Source organism: Elephas maximus, chromosome 22 (assembly GCF_024166365.1).
Source record: "Elephas maximus indicus isolate mEleMax1 chromosome 22, mEleMax1 primary haplotype, whole genome shotgun sequence".
Taxonomy (NCBI): domain Eukaryota; kingdom Metazoa; phylum Chordata; class Mammalia; order Proboscidea; family Elephantidae; genus Elephas; species Elephas maximus.
In genome coordinates, this window is record NC_064840.1 from 42,164,127 (window position 1) to 42,186,755 (window position 22,629).

A 22,629-nucleotide genomic window follows, 5' to 3' on the forward strand; every position below is an offset into this window, starting at 1 on the left:
GTCTTGCAGAATTCTATCATTTGATCTCCGGCATTGTTTCTATCACCAAGGCCATATTTTCTAACTACTGATCCTTCTTCTTTGTTTCCAACTTTTGCTTTCCAATCACCAGTAATTATCAATGCATCTTGATTGCATGTTCTATCAATTTCAGACCGCAGCAGCTGATAAAAAATCTTTTATTTCTTCATCTTTGGCCCTAGTGGTTGGCACGTAAATTTGAATTATAGTCGTATTAACTGGTCTTCCCTGTAGGCGTATGGATATTATCCTATCACTGACAGTGTTGTACTTCAGGATAGATCTTGAAACGTTCTTTTTGACGATGAACGCAACGCTATTCCTCTTCGATTTGTCATTCCCAGCATAGTGGACTATATGATTGTCCTATTCAAAATGGCCCATACCAGTCCATTTCAGCTCACTAATGCCTAGGGTATCGATGTTTATGCGTTCCATTTCATTTTTGATGATTTCCAATTTTCCTAGATTCATACTTTGTACATTCCAGGTTCCGATTATTAATGGGTGTTTTCAGCTGTTTCTTCTCATTTTGAATCATGCCACATCAGCAAATGAAGGTCCCAAAAGCTTTACTCCATCCACGTCATTGAGGTCAACTCTACTTTGAGGAGGCAGCTCTTCCCCAGTCATCTTTTGAGTGCCTTCCAACCTGGGGGGCTCATCTGCCAGCACTATATCAGACAATGTTCCGCTGCTATTCACAAGATTTTCACTGGCTAATGCTTTTCAGAAGTAGACTGCCAGGTCCTTCTTCCTAGTCTGTCTTAGTCTGGAAGCTCAGCTGAAACCTGTCCTCCATGGGTGACCCTGCTGGTATCTGAATACCGGTGGCATAGCTTCCAGCATCACAGCAACACACAAGCCCCCACAGTACAACAAACTGACAGACATATGGGGGCCAATTTTAAATACATAGCCACAAATTCTTTGATCCTCCTCCCATCAAGAGGTGGAGCTTAATTCCCTTCCTCTTGAGTGCATTTAGTCACTTATTTTTATTGAAGAGCATACAACAGAAATATTGGAAGATCAATTCTGAGAGTAAATTATAAAAAGACTGCAAGTTATGACATCCTCCTACAGCCATGGCCTGAATTCAGACTTCTAGCCCCCTGAATTATGAGGAAATACATTTTTGTTCTTTAAAGCTCACCCCCACCCCAACACCCCCCCTGCAAAAAAGGCCACAACTTCTGCCTTGGGGCTCTCTTGGTTTCTCCTGGATAGCTTGCTATGAGGGAAACCAGCTGCCATGTCACGACACAGTCATGCGGCAAGAACCTGGAGCCTGCCAAAGCCTTTTGAGTGATCATGAAATTGGATCCTCCCACAGCTGGACCCTCAGATAAGACCACAGCCTTGGCTGACATGTTGATTGCAGGTCATGAGAGACCCTGATCCAAAGACCCCCCAGCTAAGCCACAACCAGATCCTTGACCCAAAGAAACTGTGAGATAATAAGCCACTAATTTTGGGATAATTCATTACACAGCAACAGATAACTAATACATTGACATTTTCTAATAAGGGAAAAATAATTTTCAGGAAGAGAAAACTAATGACATAAGACAGGAAATAAAATAATCTCCTATAAAGTTGTTTTCCACAAGAAAAAAAAATACTCCCAGTCTAACTAATTTACAATTCAACCTCTAGACATGACCATTTCTAAGTCGGAGACTAACTCTATATCATTTATTTTTCCCCAAAACATTGTTCCCTAGTGATGGAACTGCTAAAATAGGCATTCCTGAATCACTGAAGACTAGGGAACCAACAACAAAGTCTAGGGACAGTGTATTAAATATCAAAGTAGGGCTTTTAGCACTTTTGCCATAACTCTCGCAATTTTGATTTCATTTGCATTATTCAGAGGATTGTTATTGCTTATCTACCCTGTCTTGTTTGGGGAAGTCCTATCTCTGCCTCACAGGGCTTACAAAAACAATGATGAAACATGTTTTTCCAAAATTCCCAAAGGAAGCTGAATTTAAACTCATGCCCAAGGCCAAACTTAGATGGAGAGATTTTTCTGAATCTCTATTGGGTTTTGTTTAGTTGGTTGGTTCACTGAGTTTTAGCTTTCTTTTCTTTCTCTCTCTTTTTTTTTTTTTTTTGACTAGATGGAAGTAAAAAGATGTTTGGGCTATTTCTATTCATAGTAGTACCTATAAGAAATATGCTTTCCCCATTTTCTATGTCAATAAACATCAAATCTGAAAATTAAAATTGTTACTGATATTAAGCTAGGTAATTTATTAGCCTGGCTACTTCAACCATAGTTTAAGGTCATAATACTTCTAATCTAGGCAGTGAAATACTGTGATTTTATTATATTCTGTGCTCATCAACACCTGAAGAAATTCAAAACATCTCTGGCAACCACCATGAAACACTGCAAGGGTAAATCTGGAGTTGGTCATTTCAGTGATGTAGAAAATGCTGTTCCTGTTTTCTGACTGATTGTTAAACTTTCCGTTCTTACAGAAATATTACTAGCCGCGCTCTGATCTTCCCTTCTCTTGTTTTAGTTAAGTTCCTGGTTAAAAAACACGGGAAGAGAGTAAAGTGAAGGAAGGAGAAAAAAACTGTTCAGTACATAACAATGTCTCCTACCTTTCTTGAAAATGAAGACAAAAACCACAGGTAACAAAAATCCCTGGGATTTTCCTCAACTCACATAGTGCTAACCAGAAATTCATTCTGTGGCAGCCTGGGTCCAATCAGGAGACAGAAATGACACAGTAGGTTAAAAAAAAAAAGGTTAAAAAGGGGAAGGTTTTTCTGTTTTTGTTTTTTGTGTGTGTGATTTAGGTGAAAGTTTACAGAGCAAGTTAGTTTTTCATTCAAAGATACATACACAAATTTTTTCATGGCATTGGGTGCAATCCCACATTATATGAGCACTTTCCCTTTTCCGTTTCCATCCTGGGTTCACCACATCCATTTGTACAGTTTTCCTGTCCTCTCCTGACTTCTCGTCTTTGTTCTTGGGCAGGTGTTGCCCATTTGATCTTGTATACTTGATTGATCTAAGAAGCCCATTACTCACTAGTGTTATTGTTTGTCTTAAAGGCCTGCCTAATCTTTGGATGAAAGGTGAATTTCGGGAGTGGCTTCAAGCCTGAGTTAGAAGGGTGTCCAGAGGCCATAGTCTTGGAGGTTCTTCCAGTCTCTGTCACATCAGTAAGTCTGGACTTTTTTTGTGAATTTGAATTTTGTTCTGTGATCTTCTCCCACTCTGCCCTGGACCCTCTATTGTGATTCCTTTCAGAGTGGTCAGTGATGGTAGCTGGGCACATCTAGTTCTTCTGGTCTTAGGGTAAAGTTAGATGTGGTTCATGTGGTCCATTAGTCCTTTGGATTAATTTGCGCCCTTGAATCTTTAGTATTTTTCCATCTCTTTGCTCCAGACTACAAGAGATCAATAGCTGTATCTTAGATGGCTACTGGCAAACTTTTAAGACCCAAGAAACTACTCACCAAAGTAAGATGTAGAACACTGTCTTTAAGAACTATGTTGTTCCAGGGAGGCGGAGCCAAGACAGCAGAATAAACAGATGCTTCCAGCGAGCCCTCTTTACAAGAAAGACCCAAAAAAAACAAGTGAAATGAGTATATTTACGACAAGCTATGAGTCCTGAACAACAAAGGCAAGCTTAGGAAACAAACTGAGGGGAAGAGGGAGAAAGAGACATTTCAGAAGCAGAGAGGAGTTACCGGACCTGAATCTTGAGGAGCCCTCAGGCACCATTCCAGGAGCAGCAGCTGTGGGCAGGTACTAGTGTTTGGCCACAGTGTCTTCAGGGAGAAGCAGCCAGCCACACAGCCTACTCACACCTCCAGAACCAGAGAAGAACGGCACTCTCAGCAAAAGCTAAGTAGTTGCGTATCTTTTACCAGGCCCCCCTGGCCCCAAGTCAGCTTCAGCAGTTGTTGATTCCCCGGGGCTTGAGATAGGCCCTGTTGAGCGCATTCCTCCCAGCCTTGGAGAAGGAATAAATTTGCAATTATTTGCCAGCTCCACTAACCAAGGGAGCTAGGATACAAGCGGCTCCTGTCCAGGTATAAACGGTCCAAGGACTTTGAGTACCTTTCCCCTCTGCATGGACCTGTGTAGACCTACTTCAGGAGCACAGGCCCTTGTTGGCAAAATCCAACCGCTTCAGCTGTGTGGTGGAGAGGTGGGTGTTTGCCTATTAAACAGGGCCTCACCTACCCACATCTGGGGCCTAAGGACTGGCAGCTCCACTTAGGTCACCCAGCCACCCGTGACAGCTGTCCAAAGATAACTGCTATCTCCCATTCCTTACAACCAAAAACATTTGTGCCCATGGTCCATCTGGAGAACCCACCCAGCTGTACACTCTAGGGAACAGGCACGTGCTTTCCTCAGAGACACTTGGGGGATGACTGTCAGCCCCCTGCCTTGTTCAGAGTGTGACCTCATGTTGCAACCAGATATCGGTACCTACACCAACCATTCCTGCCCCTCTAAGACTGTAGGACAGAGCCTGTACCACACACTTGATGATCAGCTACCTGGACACCTGAACTGAATTCGTACAAGAAAAGTGAGTGGACGCCTGGACTGATATGCCTGATAACAGCTCTAGTCATCTAGGGACAGGACGTCAGAGATCTAAAGGTGAAAATAATCAAGCTACCTCACTCAAGCAACCCATTTGGCCATATCAAAACAAAACAAGACGCCAGGACACAGTAAGCAAACATAAAATAAACTAATATAATAACTTATAGATGACTCGGAGACAACAGTCTATATCAAGTCACATAAAGAAACAGACCATGATCACCTGTACAAGCTCTCAAAACAAAGAATCCAGGGACCTTCTAGACGAAAGTGCATTCCTGGAACTACCAGAGGCAGCATACAAAAGATTAATATACAGAACCCTTCGAGACATCAGGAAGGAAATCAGGCAATACACAGAACAAGTCAAGTAATACACAGATAAAGCAACTGAAGAAATAAAAACATTATTCAGGATCTTAATGAAAAATTTAATAAGCTTGAAAAATCCATAGACAGACAACAATCAGAAATTCAGAAGATTAACAATAAAATCACAGAAATAGACAACTCAATAGACAGTCAGAGGAGCAGAACTGAGCAAGTAGAAGCCAGAATTTCTGAACATGAAGATAAATCACTTGTCACTAAAATATTTAAAGAAAAATCAGATAAAAGAATTACAAAAAACACAAAGAAAACTTAAGAATCACATGGGGTTCTATCCAGAGAAACAAACTATGAGTGATTGAAGTACCGGAACAGGGAGGGATAACAGAAAATACAGAGAGAATTGTTGATGATTTGTTGGCAGAAAGCTTCCCAGATATCATGAAAAATGAGAAGATCTCTATCCAATACGCTCATCAAACTCCACGTAAAGTAGATGTTAAACTAAAGTCACCAAGATATAATCAAACTTGCCAAAACCAAAGATAAAGAGAGAATTTTAAGACCAGCTAGGGATAAACAAAAAGTCACCTACAAAGGACAGTCAATAAGAATACACTCAGACTACTCTGCAGAAACCGTGCAGGCAAGAAAGCAATGGGATGACTTATATACAAAACTGATGGAAAAAATCGCCACTCAAGAATCACATCTAGCAAAACTGTTTCTCAAATATGAAGGTGAAATTAGGACATTTCCAGGTAAACAGAAGTTTAGGGAATTTGTAAAAACCAAACCAAAACTACAAGAAATACTAAAGGCAGTTCTTTGGTTGGAAAATCAATAATATCAGCTTTAAACCCAAGACTAGAACACTAGACACAACAATCAGAAGTCAACTGAGACAGGGAAATCAAAAAAATAAGTCAAGATAAAAACAGCATTCACAACAGGTTCACACCGATGTTATTATGTATAAGAAGACAACATTAAAACAATAAAGAGGGACTAAGAAATGTAGTTGTACACCTTACATATGGAGAGGAAGATAAGGCAATACAAAGAAATAAAATCAGGTTTAAGTTTAGAAAAACAGGTAAGTAATAAGGTAACCACAAAGGAGACAAACTATCCTACACATCAGAATAAAATATGAGAAAAAAAAAAAAGACTCAGCAGAAACAAAATCAACAACGAATATGAGGAAAGGACAATATATAAAGATAATCTACTCAGCACATAAAATTAAATGGGAAGAAGAAACTGTCAACAACACACACAAAAAGACATTAATATGAAAGGACTAAATTCATACCTGTCCACAATTACGCAGAATAAGCAGACTAAATGCACCAATAAAGAGACAGAGAGTGGCTGAATGGATTAAAAAACATGGTCTGTCTATATGCTGCCTACAAGAGACAACCTTACAGGCAGAGACACAAACAAACTAAAATTCAAAGGATGGAAAAAATATATCAAACAAACAACAATCAAAAAAGAGCAGGAGTGGCAATATAAATTTCTGACAAAATACATATTAAAGTTAAATCCATCATAAAGGATAAAGAAGGACAGTATATAATAATTAAATGGAAAATACACCAAGAAGATAAAACCATATTAAATATTTATGTGCCCAATGACAGGGCTGCAAGATACATAAAACAAACTCTATCAGCATTGAAAAGTGAGATAGACAGCTCCGCAATAATAGTAGGAGACTTCAACACACCACTTCCGGTGAAGGACAGGACTTCCAGAAAAGAGCTCAATAAAGACACAGAAGATCTAAAAGCCACAAAAAAAACACTTGGCCTCATAGACAAATACAGAACACTCCACCCAATAGCAACCACGTATACTTTCTTTTCTAGTGCACATGGAACATTCTCTACAATAGACCACATTTTAGGTCATAAAGCAAGCCTCAGCAAAACCCAAAACACTGAAATATTACAAAGCAACTTCTCTGAGCATAAAGCCATAAAAGTGGAAATCAGTAACAGGAAAAGCAGGGAAAAGAAACCACACTTGGAAACTGAATAATACCCTGCTTAAAAAAGACTGGATGATAGAAGACATTCAGGATGGAATAAAGAAATTCAGAGAATACAATGAGAATGAAAACACTTCCTCTCAGAACCTTTGGTACACAGGGAAAGCAGTGCTCAGAGGCCAATTTATATCAATAAATGCACACATCCAAAAAGAAGAAAGGGCCAAAATCAAAGAATTATCCCTACAACTTGAACAAATAGAAAGAGAAGAACAAAAGAAACCCTCAGGCACCAGAAGAAAATAAATAATAAAAATTAGACCAGAACTAAATGAAACAGAAAAACAACTGAAAGAATTAACAAGACAAAAAGCTCATTGTCTGAAAAAAAATCAATAAAATTGATAAACCATTGGCCAAACTGACAAAAGAAAAACAGGAGAGGATGCAAAAACCCGAATAAGAAATAAGACGGGAGACATTACAACAGACCCAACTGAAATTAAAAGAATCATATCAGATTACAATGAAAAACTGTACTCTAACAAACTGGAAAACTTAGAAGAAATCGATGAATTCCTAGAAACACACTATCTACCTAAACTAACACAAACAGAGGTAGAACAAGTACATAAACCCATAAGAAGAGATTGAAAAGGTAATCAAAACACCCCCACCCCCCCAAAAAAGCCCTGGCCCAGACGGCCTCACTGCAGACTTCTAACAAACTTTCAGAGAACAGTTAACACAGCTACTACTAAAGGTATTTCAGAGCATAGAAAAGGACATAACACTCCCAAACTCTTTCTATGAAGCCACCATACCCCTGATACCAAAACCAGGTAAAGACACCAAAAAGAAAAAAAAAAAAATTACAGACCTATATCCCTCATGAACTTAGATGCAAAAATCCTCAACAAAATTCTAGCCAATAGAATTCAACAACATATCAAATAATTCACGATGACCAAGTGGGATTCATAACAGGTATGCAGGGATGGTTCAACATTAGAAAAACAATTAATGTAATCCATCATACAAATAAAAGACAAGAATCACATGATTTTATCAATCGATGGAGAAAAGGCATTTGACAAAGTTCAATACACATTCCTGATAAAAACTCTCAGCAAAACAGAAATAGAAGGAAAATTCTTCAACATAATAAAGGGCATTTATACAAACGCAATAGCCAACATCATCCTAAATGGAGAGAGCCTGAAAGCACTCCTCCGGAGATTAGGAACCAGATAAGAATGCCCTTTATCACCGCTTTTATTCAACATTGAGCTGGAGGTCCTAGCCCGGGCATTTAGGCAAGATAAAGAAATAAACGGCACCCAGATTGGCAAGGAAGAAGTAAAATGATCCCTATTTGCAGATGACCCTAAGAAATCCTCCAGAAAACTACTGAAACTAATAGAAGAGTTCAGCAGAGTATCAGGATACAAGATAAACACACAAAAATCAGCTGGATTCCTCTACACCAATAAAAAGTACATCGAAGAGGAAATCACCAAATCAATACCATTTACAGTAGCCCCCAAGAAGAGAAAATACTTAGGAATAAATCTTACCAGAGATGTAAAAGACTTACACAAAATAATAATAATAATAAAATATACAAATATACAAAGAAAACCAAAATACACTTCTGCAAGAAACCAAAAGAGACCTAAAAAAGTGGAAAAACATACCTTGCCCGTGGATAGGAAGACTTAACATTATAAAAATGTCTATGCTACCAAAAGCAATCTATACATTTAGTGCAATTCCGATCCAAATTCCAACGACATTCTCTAACGAGATGGAGAAACAAATCACCAACTTCATATGGAAGAGAAAGAGGCCCCGGATAAATAAGGCATTACTGAGTAAGAAGAACAAAGTGGGAGGCCTCACTCCACCTGATTTTAGAACCTATCATACCGTCACAGTAGTCAAAACAGCCTGGTACTGGTATGACAACATATACATAGACCAGTGGAACAGAACTGAGAATCCAGACACAAATCCATCCGCATATGAGCAGTTGATATTTGACAAAGGCTCCAAAACAGTTAAATGGGGAAAAGACAGTCTTTTTAACAAATGGTGCTGGCATAGCTGGATATCCACCTGCAAAAAAGGAAACAAGACCCATGCCTTACTCCATGCACAAAAACGAGCTCAAAATGGATCAAAGACCTAAATATAAAATCTAAAACCATAAAGATCATGGAAGAAAAAATAGGGACAACATTAAGAGCCCTAACACAAGGCACAAACAGAATACAAAACATTACTAAAAATGACGAAGAGAAACCAGGTAACTGGGAGCTCCTAAAAATCAAACGCCTATGCTCATCTAAAGATTTCACCAAAAGAGTAAAAAGATTACCTCCAGACTGGGAAAAAGTTTTTAGGTATGACATTTCCGATCAGCACCTGATCTCTAAGATCTACGTGACACTGCAAAAACTCAACTACAAAAAGACAAATAACCCAATTAAAAAATGGGCAAAAGATATGAATAGACACTTCACTAAAGAAGACATTCAGGTAACTAACAGATACATGAGGAAATGCTCAGGATCATTAGCCATTAGAGAAATGCAAATCAAAACTATAGTGAGATTTCATCTCACTCCAACAAGGCTGGCATTAATCCATAAAACACAAAATAATAAATGTTGGAGATGCTGTGGTGAGATTGGAACACTTATACACTGCTGGTGGGAATGCCAAACGGTACAACCACTTTGGAAATCGATTTGGCGCTTCTGTAAAAAGGCAGAAAGAGAACTACCGTATGATGCAGCAATCCCACTCCTCGGAATACATCCTAGAGAAATAAGAGCCTTTACACAAACAGATATACGCACACCCGTGTTTATTGCAGCACTGTTTAAAACAGCAAAAAGATGGAAGCAACCAAAGTGCCTATCAACTGATGAATGGATAAATAAATTATGGTATATCCACACAACGGAATACTGTTGTTGTTGTTGTCAGGTGCAACTCATAACGACCCTCTGCACAACAGAACGAAACCCTGCCTGGTCCTGACCCATCCTTACAATCACTGTTACACTTGAGCTCATTGTTACAGTCACTGTGTCAATCCACCTCGTTGAGGGTCTTCCTCTTTTCCGCTGACCCTGTACTCTACCAAGCATGATGTCCTTCTCCAGGGACTGATTACTTCTGACAACGTGTCCAAAGTATGTAAGATGCAGTTTCACTATCTTTGCCTGTAAGGAGCATTCTGGTTGTACTTCTTCCAAGACAGGTTTGTTCATTCTTTTGGCAGTCCATGGTATATTCAATATTCTTCGCGAACACCACAATTCAAAAGCATCAATTCTTCTTCCGTCGTCCTTATTCATTGTCCAGCTTTCACATGCATATGATGCCATTGAAAATACCATGGCTTGGGTCAGGTGTACCTTAGTTTTCAAGGTGACATCTTTGCTCTTCAACACTTTCAAGAGGTCCTTTGCAGCAGATTTACCCAATACAATGGAATACTACGCATCGATAAAGAACAATGATGAATCTGTGAAACATTTCATAACATGGAAGAATCTGGAAGGCATTATGCTGAGTGAAATTAGTCAGTTGCAAAAGTACAAATATTGTATAAGACCACTATTGTAAGCCCTAGAGAAATAGTTTAAACAGAGAAGAAAATATTCTTTGATGGTTACGAGAGGGGCGAGGGAGGGAGGGAGGGTAGGAGGGGGGAACCAATAATTAGATAGTAGATAAGAACTACTTCAGGTGACAGGAAAGACAACACACAATACAGGCGAGGTCAGCACAACTGGACTAAACCAAAAGCAAAGAAGTTTCCTGAATAAACTGAATGCTTCGAAGGCCAGTGTAGCAGGAGCAGGGGTTTGAGAACCATGGTTTCAGGGGACATCCAAATCAGTTGGCATAATAAAATCTATTAAGAAAACATTCCATATCCCACTTTGGAGAGTGGCGTCTGGGTCTTAAATGCTAGCAAGCGGCCATCTAAGATGCATCAATTGGTCTCAACCCACCTGGACCAAAGGAGAATAAAGGGCACCAAAGACACAAGGTAATTATGAGCCCAAGAGACAGGAAGGGCCACGTAAACCAGAGACTACATCACCCTGAGACCAGAAGAACTAGATGATGCCTGGCTACAACCGATGACTGCCCTGACAGGGAACACAACAGAGAACCCCTGAGGGAGCAGGAGACCAGTGGGATGCAGATCCCAAATTCTCATAAAAAGACCAGACTTAATGGTCTGACTGAGACTAGAAGGACCCCAGTGGTCATGGTCCCCAGACCTTCTGTTGGCCCAGGACAGGAACCATTCCCAAAGACAGGGATTGGACTGGACAGAGGGATGCTGGCGAGGAGTGAGCTTCTTGGATCAGGTGGACACTTGAGACTATGTTGGTATCTCCTCCCTGGAAGGAAGATGACAGGGTAGAGGGGGTTAGATGCCGGCGAAATGGACACGAAAAGAGAGAGTGGAGGGAGGGAGTGGGTTGTCTCATTAGGGGGAGAGCAATTGGGAGGATGTAGTAAGGTGTATATAAGTTTTTGTGTGAGAGACTGACTTGATTTGTAATCTTTCACTTAAAGCACAATAAAAAAAAAAAAAAGAAAGAAAGAAAAGGAACTATGTTGTTCCAACTGACACAGATGTTCCCCAAGTCTATGGTCCTTTGTCTTCAAGCCTGGGAACTTAATCACATGAAGTATCTAGTTATGTCTAAGAGGTTTTCCTGACTGTGCCACTTGTGTGCTCTATTGTCTATATTCATATCTAAGGAGCACCTACACATGTATTTAGAAATTTCTACCTCCAAACCTGTATCTGCTGGTGGGTGTGTTCCCTTACCCTCTCCCTCACTTCTTGGCATATCTATGTATAAATTCATAGATTATTGTTTGTTGATTGTATTGTTGCAGGATTGTCTATACTATTTTTATAGTAGACAGCATCAAAAACGAACCCATTGCTATCAAGTTGATTTGGACTCATAGTGATCCTACAGGAAAGAGGAGAAATGCCCCGTAGGGTTTTCAAGGAATGGTGGTGGATTCAAACTGCTGACCTTTTAGTTAGCAGCCCTTACTTTTAGCATTGCACCACCAGGCAGGGCTCCATAGTTGTCTTTTATTCCTGCATTCCCCTTAGTGTCCTCTCTTGCCTTGGTCATGTTGTGCTGACTTCTCCCATATTGTATATTGCCTTTCCCTTCACCGGTATTAACTCATGCCTACTACCTCTTTCATAATTTTCCCTGCCCCCCCCCCACCTTCATCCTTGGTAACTATCAAAGCATCTTTTTTATCTTTTTTTTTTTTCCTTTTCCTGTGTATAAACCTTTTGTTGTTACTTTGTAAAAGCTGTCTCATATAATATTTGTCTTTTTGTTATTGACTTACTTCACCTAACATAATGCCCTCCAGATTGATCCATGTTGTGAGATGTTTCATGGATTTGTCATTATTCTTTGTACGTAATATTCCATTGTGTGTATGTCCCACAGTTTGTTAATGGGCACTTAGGTTCCTTCCACCTTTTTGCTATTGTGAATAATGTTGCAATGAACATGGGTGTGCATGTGTCCATTTGTGTCACAGCTCTTACTTCTTTAGGGCATATACCTAGTAGCGGGATTGCTGGATCATGTGATAGTTCTATTTCTAGCTTTTTAAGGAAGTGCCATGCCGTTTTCCATAGCGGTTGTACCATTTTACATTCCCACTAGTTCCACGAGTTCCAATCTCCCCACATCCTTGCCAACATTTGTTATTTTCTGTTTTTTTAATTAGTGCCAGTAATGTTGGGGTAAGACGATATCTCGTTGTAGTTTTGATTTGCATCTCTCTAACTGCTAATGATTGTGAGCATTTCTTCATATGTTTGTTAGCAGCCTGAATGTCTTTTTTGGTGAAGTCTCTGTTCATGTCCTTTGTCCATTTTTTAATTGGATTATTTGTTGTTGTTGAGATGTTGAAGTTTTCTATAAATTTTAAAGAGATTAAACCCTTGTTGAATATGTTGTAGCCAAAAAAATTTTCCCAAGCTGTACATTCTCTTTTACTCTTTTGGAGAAGTTTTTTACGAAGCACAAGTGTTTAATTTCTAGGAGGTCTCATTTATGTAGTTCATTTTCTTCTGTGTGTGCACTTTTAGTTAATCCTGGTAATCTATTTATGCTATATATTGGGGCTAAAAAGGGGAAGTTTAACATAAAGAATTATAGACTATGATAAAATAATAGCTATACAATAAAAGGAAACCAGGCCTTCAAACTGGTTCGCTTTGGTTCGACCCCCTACTGAAAATTTCTCTTTCTACCCCAGATATACTGAATCAGAATCTACATTTTAACAAGATCCCCAGGTGATTGTAATATATCACCTGAGGGTACAAAATAATCACCTGGGGATCTTGTTAAAATGTAGATTCTGAATCAGTGTATCTGGGGTGCAAATGCAAATTCTCAGCAGTGGGTCAAACTAGAATGAGCCGGTTTGAAGGCCTGAAGGAAACAATAGTACCCTCAGGCTGAGAGAGACTAACTAAGAAGGTGCTCAGACCTCACTGGAGAATGTGTGGTTTGGCCCACCATAAAGCTGAGAAATTCAGTGGTTTGGCCAGGCCAGAGCTGATCTGGAGATGCTGGGCAAGCAATAGACCACCCTCCAGAATGCATGCTGGGGAGCAGGCCATCTGCAACCAGTGGCATAGGTGTGCAGTGGAAGCCCTGGTACTAGCATGGGCAAGAGGACTTTGTCATTTAGTTGTTCCATGCCATCAAGTCAATTCTGACTCACAGCAACCCTATGGGACAGAGTAGTACTGCCCATTGGGTTTCCTAGGCTATAATCTTTATGGGAGCAGATCTCCAGGTCTTTTCTCCTGTGTAGCCACTAGTTAGCAGCCAAGTATTTAACCATTCGGCCACCAGGGCTCCAAGAGGCCTTTAGTACAGTAGAACTACTACAGAACTACCTCAAACAGAGAAATAGCCAGAGTATAAACTCCATGCTGACAGGGAAACATGTTTACCTAATACACTTAAAGCTTTAAGATTAATTTAAAAATAATAATGATTTGTTGATTTTATTCTTTTTCCACTGCTTACTATTAACATTTAACTATAATTAAAACACTTTGGGAAGAAATACAGAGGAATAAGTTGCACCTTTTTATTACAATGGACAAACTACTTATTTTTCATTTTCTCAGATTATCAGTTGCACATTTGTACAGAAATACATTACATAAACATTCCTTTTGGGCTGTGGAATGTTCATTTTGAAGGGTGACTATATAATCAAGCACCTACATAGTACCCTAGCTGCAGCATTCTTAGTAAAGTTGCTAACAAACAACACTGGAGTGGGGGAGGCTGGGTGCAGAAGATAGCTTGGCGACTAGTGAGAGCCATCAAGTTCCTTATTAAATTTCCATTTTCTTTCCTGTGCTTCTTTCCAAATTCCACAAGCTGGTGTAACTTTTTATGAAAGCTTTTACTCTAGGGTGCACTCAAGAGTGGGTAAAAAGCAAACTTCAAGAGACCACAGACCAAGTTTCAGGCAATGCAAAGGCCCAGGTTCCATAGTTACTGTGAATCACTTAGAGACCATGCGGAGGTAGGTCAACCATTGATCTTCATGGCCAAAAGAAGGTAGACAGCAGCTTATTGGACCCTTTGCTGCAGTTTTCACATTAAAGGAGTCTAAAGTAGTCCTCTCTAGTATAATGGCAGGTGCCCATATCTTTAAAATCTAGTTGAGATTAAAAGTTTAACTAAAACTGAAACTCCATGTAGGTACCAACTGAAATAAAAACTTCACGAAATTGTTTACAAAAAAAGCGATCCCTCTAACAATACTAAAAAGTATGAATTTACAAAATCAACAATCAGAATGGCTGATGACAGCGCACGCAAAAAGATATTTTCGAAAAACAAAAAGCAAGATGTTTTTCTCTACACAGAGCTCAAACACAAATGACAAAATAGGGTTTAAACCTAACATTTTCACTAGAGAGACAATAATAGCACAGCAAGCCTGACCTTATTTTACACATAGGCAGCTATGTCCTTGGTATCACCTCTCCCACCCCACCATCACGGCCACAACTGCCCAAAAATCCCTTTAGGAGATGACAAAGCCTTTCACCTGCAATCAAAGACTTAATTGTCGGTGCTTCCAGGAGACCTAACACAGTGACAATTTTACCCAAAGGTACATGTTTACTATCCAATTATTTCCTAGAATGGGGGCTGGCAAACTATCGCCCTCTAGCCAAATCCAGTTTGCCACCCGCTTTTGTAAGGCCCATGAGTTCAGAATGGTTTTCATTTTTTTTAATAGTTGAAAAATATCAGAGGATTATTTTATGACACATGCGAATCATATGAAATTCAAATTTCAGTGTCTAAATAAAGTTTTATTGGAACACAGTCACACTCATTGATTTATATATCATCTTTAATAATATAGCTGCTTTCACAATAAAGAAGCAGAGCTGAATAGTTGCAACAGTGACAGTATGGCCTGTAAAGTGTAGTATATTTATTATCTGGACCTTTACAGGAAAAGTTTGCTGACCCCTGTCCTAGAACAAAACTCTGAGAGATAGGACAGAAAAGGATGAGAATGTGAGGGCACGGAGAAGCTACTGTTCCAGTAAAGAGGTAAATAATATGCTAGTTAAAGGCTTCACGGGGTTCCTGACTGATGCAAACAGCGAATGCATTCAGCTGGTGACTGAAAGGTTGGAGGTTCACAGCCACTCGGAGGCACCTCCGAAGAAAGACCTAGCAATCTGCTACCAAAAAATCAGTCATCGAAAACCATGGGGTCTCCCTGAGTCAGAACCAATTCAAAGGCAACTGTTTTTGAAAGGCTTCACGAGAAAGGGCCAGGAGCACAGGAATCAAACCTGGCTAATTTCACCACTGTGTCCAAGCCCAGTACAACCATATTATCAGCAAGGGGAAGGCCAATAAGATACGAGTGGAGCATAATGTGGAAGGAGCCTTGGCTGGAGAGTCAAAAGAACTGTATGGGGAGTTCTAGTGGGCTCTACTCACCACCAGAACTGTGTCTTTGAGCAAATCACATAACCTTCTGAGCTTCAATTTCCTTATCTGAAAAATGAATGAAAACAATATCAACTTATGGAGCTATTGTAAGACTTCTGAGGAAATGATCCACATGAAAGTCCTTGGTCCTAGCATTACAGTTGAGCTTTGAAAGATGAGTATGGTTTCCATAGGTAAAAAACTAGGGAAGAAAGGAAGACATCTGTGATGGTTAAAGTTGTGTGTCAACTTGGCTGAGCCATGATTCTCAATGGTTTGGCAGTTATGACATAGTTTGGCAGTTATGTAATGATCTAATTGCCTCCACGATGAGATTTGCTATGAGCAGCCAAGCAGTTGAAAGGGATTTTCCTTGGGGGATGGCCTGCATCCAATATAGACTTTCTAGAAAAGTTTGCTGGCTTTTGCTTGCTCTAGATCCTGCATCCGGCGTGTCATCATCTGATCTCTGGTTCGTGGAACTTCAGCCAGAGGCTTGCCATATTGCCTGATGATCTTGGGATTCAGTGATCTCTGCAGCCTATGAGCCAGCAGCCTGCCATCTTACCTACCAATCTCGAATTTGCCAGCCTCTTTTATAGCCTATGAGCCAGTAGCCTGCCATCTGACCTGCAGATCTTGGGTTTCTGAGCTCCTGAAGTTATGTGAGTGAGGAGAAGCCTCTAGCCTGACACCTGACCCATGGACTTGGGACTTTCCAGCCTTTATTAACACATGCATCATTTTCTTGATATAAATCTCTCACTTCACTGGTTTTGCTTGTCCAGAGAACCCAGCCTGAGACAACATCTGAGATTGAGTGAACTTAGGGAACAAAGGTCCCGGGGACTGACTGAATGATTAGTTTGGGCCATCATCTAAGACTCAGTCAGAGATATTGCAGGCAATCAAGACCCATAACGTTGGAAAGCAATCTGGGGTCCCATGTTGAAGGTATAAAATACCATGTATAACTCTCTCCTTCACTCTTCCTTTGGTTATTTCTCTCGCTTCTCTGTTCATGCCCCTCTTTCCAATGACTCTCAAAGACACTCTTGAGTATTCCTTGGCCCATTAGGGGCATTAAGGGTTAAACTGTGCCCACAGAGTATCTATTCTGAAGTAGAAACAGGCGTTTCTGCCTTACCTCCACTCATCATCAGACCACGTGACCTACTTGTCCCTGATTCTCAGGTAAAATCTTTGGGGGAAACCCTAGATCCACAGCTGGTAGCATCTTCCAGTTGCTCAGTGAGAATTAAGTGACATTCCTGGGACTCTGAGGCATTTATAACGAATTCTAATGACTGCTAGTTCCCAGCCGTGATGCATAGTGATGAACTGCCCCTTGCAGCCAGCTGTCCTTCAGTCACCAATTGTCCACAAGGGGGTTCACATTCACTAAGGGCACAGCCAACTTCCAGAGATGGGAGATCAGCAGGGGCTCTGCAGAGAAAGGATTTCATGGTAAATGTTGGGAATATTCACAAAGAGCAGAAGGCATGAACCAGATCTCAGCTCTGCAATAAAGATCATAATGCTATGCATGTAAACTATTTATTCTCATATTTTATTCAATGTCATTTACTTTCTTTTTCTTCTTTCACCCTTTCTTTCTCTCAAAGAGTGGGTGATAGAATCAGGCTGCTCAATCTGAGCATTGGATTTGAAGTCAGAAGACTTAGGTATGAAGCCTGGCTGCATATAGTTATTAGTTGTATAACATATAGCTGTGTGTCCTTTGACACATCACTTAACTTTTCTCAATCTAGATCTTGACATCTTCCATCAAATTAGGTCACATATGCTCTACCTGCCCGCCCAGATTTTTATGTGGATCAGGTGGTAATATATGGGAAGATGGGCATGGTAAGCTTAAAGTATCAGACAAATCTAAGGAATCTTTATTGTTGTTTTAAATATTTCTTTACCATTAAAAATTTTCTTGCCAGTTTCTAAAAGAACTGATCAGGGAAATATTTTAAAAGTAACCCTAGAATTCTATGTAAATTAAGCTATTTGATCCTGGCCTGGAAAGAAAGGGGGCTCTTCTGCTATTTTCACTGAATATAACATTAGGACCCCCGGTGGCACAGTGGTTAAGCGCTAGGCTGCCAACTGAAAGGTCGACAGTTCAAGCCCACTAGTTGTCACTCTGCAGAAGAACGATGTTGCAGTCTGCTTCTGTAAAGATTACAGCCTTGAAAACCCTATGGGGCATTCTACTCTATCCTGTAGGTCTCTATGAGCCAGAATTGGCTCAATGGCAATGGGTTTGGTTTTGTTTGTTTTTCTTTAAACATAGTTTTTTTTTTTTAAGAAAACCTTCTACATTTAGAGGGAATATAGTTATCAGGGTTCACAGTTCCTAGACACAGAAAATTGATTTCTTATGCTTCATGGGAAGAGGTTTGTATTCTACAAATCTTTAAGAGGGGGAAAATTATTTCAAAGCTGGCTATGTAAAGAGTGCAATGAGGGAAAGTAAATTCTACAACTAACACCAATAGCAACAGCCTCAGCTTTCCTTTCCTGATGCACACCTGCTTCTATTCCAGCTAACAGAAAGGACACCATGCCTCTATATCCAGGCCTGGGCTACCATGAAAGATTCTTTAAAAAAAAAAAAAAAAAAAAAGTCCAGGGGCAAATGTCTTTGCCACCGCTCTCTGCTCACCAGTGTTGCTATTCTGCTCTATCTGAGCTTCCATATTTTACACCATTTTGCCTTGAACGCCACTGCTTCAAGCTCGCAGACTTTTGGCCTGTCATTGACTGTGGGTACCATGGACTCCCAACAACTGTTCTGGCTTCTTTGTTGTAGGATTCTTCCCTGGCTGTTTACAGTAGGTCTCAGTGGGCGTTCCAGCCATTTTCTAAACCTCTCACCTCCTCCTGACCCATTACTCACCTTTGGTCCCTGGAAAACTGAGGCCATAAGTACCAGGTGGCATGCCATAGATCTGTCTTCCAATAGTTCTCACCTAGTCCTTTTTTTTTTAGTCCCAGTCCTGGCCATGACTAACCTATCTTTATCACCTTCTATATCCTAGTGTGACAAAGGCCTAAAATGACACACTTATAGCCAGGTCTGATGGGCCAGTGCAGCACCATGTCTGGAGAGCCACCCTGGCCTTAAGATCTAGGAGAAAACACAAAGTTCAGATTTAAGATAAACTAAACTATAAAATTGAAGGCTCTTAACATGGTGGTCTCTTCTTGGCATTAAATGAAACTATAAAAGAAAATGTCAAAGACAAGTGAGATGGCTAATTCAATCATGCTTTGTGTTGCTTTAAAGGCTTGCTCTAAACTACATTATATGCTTTAAAGACATATTGATGCAAGAAAGGAAAAAAGTACAGAAAACACAGAATTTAACATAGGTAAGCCTTTTTTTTTTTTTTTTTAAAGCCTTAACATCTTGAGTCTCAAACAGAGCCCCAGATGGGGCATTTATATCCCAGGACTTTGGCCTGGGATCTCCAGGTGGTGGCAGGGCATTTAAAATGTGCAGATGAATAAAATCCCGAGGTTGAAACTGCAAGCATAAAAACCACAAGCTGTCAGCTTTGTGGCAGGCTAAATATAATCCACTGACACTCCACTGGGTTCTAAATCATAAGTCCCAGCTCTACCTCATACTAGCTATGGTCTTGGGCAAGTCACATCACCTTGTTGAGTGTTAGGTTCCTCATCTGTAAGAAACAAGAAGGGTCCAGGATGATTCTGCTGTAATATTCTGTGAGTCAATCCACGATTCACAGATGTGGCAGGCAGTCTGTCTTAGTCATCTAGTGCTGCTATTACACAAATACCACAAGTGGATGGCTTCAATGAAGAGAAGTTTATTCTCTCACAGTCCAGTAGGCTAGAAGTCCGAATTCAGGGCATTGGCTCCAGAGGAAGGCTCTGTCTGTTGGCTCTGCAGGAAGGTCCTTGTCATCAGTCTTCCCTCGGTCTGGGGGCATCTCAGCTCAGGAACCTTAGGTCCAAAGGATGTGCTCTGCTCCCAGCACTGCTTTCTTGGTGGTATGAGGTTCCCCTGTCTCTCCGCTCACTTCTCTCTTTTGTATCTTAAAAGAGATTGACTTAAGACACTACCTAATCTTGTAGACCTCATCAATATAACTGCTGCTAATCCATCTTATTACATTGTAGTGATAGGATTTACAACATATAGGGAAATCACATCAGAAGATAAAATGGTAGACAATACAAGGGAATCATGACCTAGCCAAGTTGACAGATATTATGGGGGGGACACAATTCAATCCATGACACAGTCTCTAGGATGGACTCCCATGACCCCCACCTCCATCTCCTTATGGCCTTGTGTCTTAGTTATCTAGCGCTGCTATAACAGAAATACCATAGACAGTTGGCTTTAACAAACAGAAATTCGGCTAGAAGTCCGAATTCAGAGAGCTGGTTCTAGACGAAGGCTTTCTCTCACTGTTGGCCCTGGAGGAAGGTACTTGTCTCTTCAACTTCTGCTTCCTGGTTCCTTAGAGATCTCCACGTGGCTTGGCATGTGTTTTTCCCCACCTCTGATCCTTTCACTTGCTTGCGTAATCTCTTTTATATCTCAAAAGGGATTGATTTAAGACACCCTACACTAATCCTGTCTCATTAACATAGCAAAGACAACCTATTCCCAAATGGGGTTTAAACCACAGGCACAGAATGTAGGATTACAACACATATTTTGGGGGGAACACAATTCAATCTGTAACACCTTGTGTAATCCCTTTTCCTTGAATGACTTGTTTCTAAGTAATAGAATATGGCAACATTGAGGGTATACCACTTCCATGATTAAGTTACAAAAGACTATGATTTCTGTCTTGCTAATAAACTCTCTCTCTTACATGCTTTAATGACGCAAGCTGCCATGTTGGAGAGGGCCATGTGGCAAGGAACTGAGGGTGGTCTCCAGACAACAGCCAGCAAGGAACTGAGGACCTCAGTCCAACAACCTAGAGGAACTGACTGCCAACAATCATATAAGTAAGCACGGAAGCAGATCCTTCCCCTGTCAAACCTTCAGATGAGGCCTCAGCCTTGGCCAGAACATTGAGTGCAGCCTGTGAGGGACCCAAAAGAGGAGAAGCCAGGACAAAACACAAAATATAGGGTTCGGTACTATCTGTGGTTTCAGGCATCTACTGGAGGTTTTGGAATGCATCTTCTGCAGATAATGGGGGACTACTCTATATAAAACAATGTTCTGCTGATATTTGTAAGGCTTTCACTGGCCATTTTTTTTCAGAAGTAGGTCATCAGGTCCTACTGTCTATCTGGAAGCTCCACTGAAACCTGTCCACCATGGGTGACCCTGCTGGTATCTGAAATACCAGTGGCATAGCTTCCAGCATCACAGCAATACGCAACCCACCACAACACAAGAAACTGACAGACAAGTGGTGGATTCAGAAAAGGATGTGGGACAAGGGATATCACTGTTGATATCAGATGGATCTTGACTGACAGCAGAGAATACCAGAAAGATGTTTAGCTCTGTTTTATTGACTATGGAAAGGCATTCAACTGTGTGGACCATGACAAATTATGGATAACACTACAAAGGATGAGAATTATAGAACACTTAATTGTGCTCAAGCAGAACCTGTACACAGGCCAAGTGGCAGTTGTTCGAATAGAACAAAGGAATACTGTGTGGTTTAAAATCAGGAAAAGTGGGCATCAGGACTGTATCCTTTTACTACACTTATTCAATCTGTATGCTGAGGAAATAATCTGAGAAGCTGGATTACATGAAGAAGAACATGGCACCAGGATTGGAGGAAGACTCATTAACAACCTTCATTATGCAGATGATACAATCTTGCTTGCTGAAAGAGGACTGAAGCACTTACTGACAAAGATCAAAGACTACAGCCTTCAGTATGGATTATATCTCAACATAAAGAAAACAAAAATCCTCACAATAGGACCAATAACCAACATCATGATAAACGGAGAAAAGATTGAAGTTGTCAAGGATTTCATTTTACTAGGATCTAAAATCAACACCCTTGGAAGCACCAGTCAAGAAATCAAACAATGTATTGCATTGGACAAATCTGCTGCAAAAGGCCTCTTTAAAGTGTTAAAAAACAAAGATGTCATTTGAGTACTAAATGCTCCTGACCCAAGCCATGGTATTTTCAGTGGCTTCATGTGAAAGCTGGACAATGAATAAGGAAGACTGAAGAAGAATTGATGCCTTTGAATTGTGGTGTTGGCAAAGAATTTTGAATATACCTGGGACTGCCAGAAGAATAAACAAATCTGTCTTGGAAGGAGTATAGCCAGAATGCTCCTTAGAAGGGAGGATGGCGAGACTTCGTCTTATATACTTTGCATATGTTTTCAGGAGGGATCAGTCCCTGGAGAAGGACATCATGCTTGGTAAAGTAGAGGGTCACTGAAAAAGAGGAAGACCTTCAATGAGATGGGCTGACAAGGTGGCTAAAACATAGCAATGACTGTGAGGATGGCATAGGACTGGGCAGTGTTTGTTGTACATAGGGTCACTATGAGTTGGAATTGACGCAACAGCACCTTACAACAACAAAAATGACCTCAAATGCACACCTAAC

General features: G+C 40.4%; 1 protein-coding gene across 12 annotated transcripts in view; it reads right to left on the reverse strand.

Moving 5' to 3' along the window:
* Positions 1-22,629, reverse strand: part of MSRA (methionine sulfoxide reductase A) — an 816,105-nt gene that overhangs the window by 532,542 nt on the left and 260,934 nt on the right. For 2 of the 12 annotated variants that reach the window (XM_049866290.1, XM_049866291.1), the window contains exon 2: positions 16,034-16,090. The exons of the other annotated variants lie outside the window; for them this stretch is intronic. The gene's annotated coding sequence lies outside the window, so the exon portion shown is untranslated. The remainder of the gene's footprint in view (positions 1-16,033; positions 16,091-22,629) is intronic. 12 annotated transcript variants of the gene reach the window in all.